At 38.9% G+C, this 1,148-nt stretch overlaps 1 pseudogene; it reads left to right on the forward strand.

The window, feature by feature from the left end:
• Positions 1–652: 652 nt before the first annotated feature.
• LOC145241695 (5S ribosomal RNA) lies at positions 653–769 on the forward strand (annotated as a pseudogene).
• Positions 770–1,148: the final 379 nt, after the last annotated feature.

A 1,148-nucleotide genomic window follows, 5' to 3' on the forward strand; every position in this document is an offset into this window, starting at 1 on the left:
AATAAATATTGATTTAAAGAGTAATTCTCATTGCCCAGCAAATCAAGAGGTCAAATCCATATTTTAATGTGTAACGAGTTTGACACTTTTGTCTTTAAAATAGCTCGGACAATAAGAAACAATATTACAAACAAAATGGTGTCTATTTTCTTTTCCCGCCAAACTGTCGCCATTATTGCTATGTTTCGATCCACATGACGCCATTTTGTTTTATGTGTATTTCTGTCTTTATTTCCCCAGGGAATATCTGAATTGATCCTATTTAAAACTTGGTTCGAACCTTTTTAATGAATAGGTTATTTCTTTCAATGCGTTTCGCTGAAAGAGGAAGGAAAGAAAGAAGGGAAAGAAAGAAGAAGGGGGAAAAGGAGAAAGAAGGTTAATAAGGTTAACTTGATGAAGTTAATATGAACGAATAATAATAAAACAAATGAGAACAAAAGTCAATCATGAAACTTTATTTGACAACATAAGGATAAGCTAATGTCTTATATAAGTCTTACTTTTAATTGTACGGAGTATTCTTAATGTTTTGCCATGGAAATGTTGATAACTCAAAAACTATTGATGCTTCTTCGGGATAATAGCGAAAATCCATGTATTGAGTATTGTTGCCACATTTGGGCTAGAGCATCAGCTACTACTCTCTCTTATATACGGCATAATCACGTTGACGCCGGTTCCCGTCAGATCACCGAAGTTAAGCAACGTTGAGCCTAGCCATTACTAAAATGGGTGACCAATTTGGGAAGTCCAGGTGCTGTATGTAGGAGGACGTCGACACCTCCCTGCAAAAAGTTGCAAAAACCCAACGACGTCATCTCCCCTAACGGGGATATACATGCTACTGGGGACCGCTTGTGAATTTCATACTCCCACGAAACTTCCTCCTTCGGAAGAAGCCGGTTAAACCCTTAATAGGGTTGGTGTTGACTGCACACACTACTCTCTCACTTTTAGACAAGGTTCATAAAATAGTCGCCAATCTAATAGTTCGCACTGTCAGCTAGGATTCAACATCTGTCCCTTTGCCTGTTTGAATACTAGGTGTTGCGACGAACTACCAGCCCTTGTACCCCCTCGACGTAAATAACGCTGACAAACCCGACAAGCAGCAAAATTCTACCCCTACACAGTAGAGATCCCTA

Source organism: Euprymna scolopes, chromosome 2 (genome assembly GCF_053919585.1).
Source record: "Euprymna scolopes isolate OS-2025 chromosome 2, ASM5391958v1, whole genome shotgun sequence".
NCBI lineage: Eukaryota > Metazoa > Mollusca > Cephalopoda > Sepiida > Sepiolidae > Euprymna > Euprymna scolopes.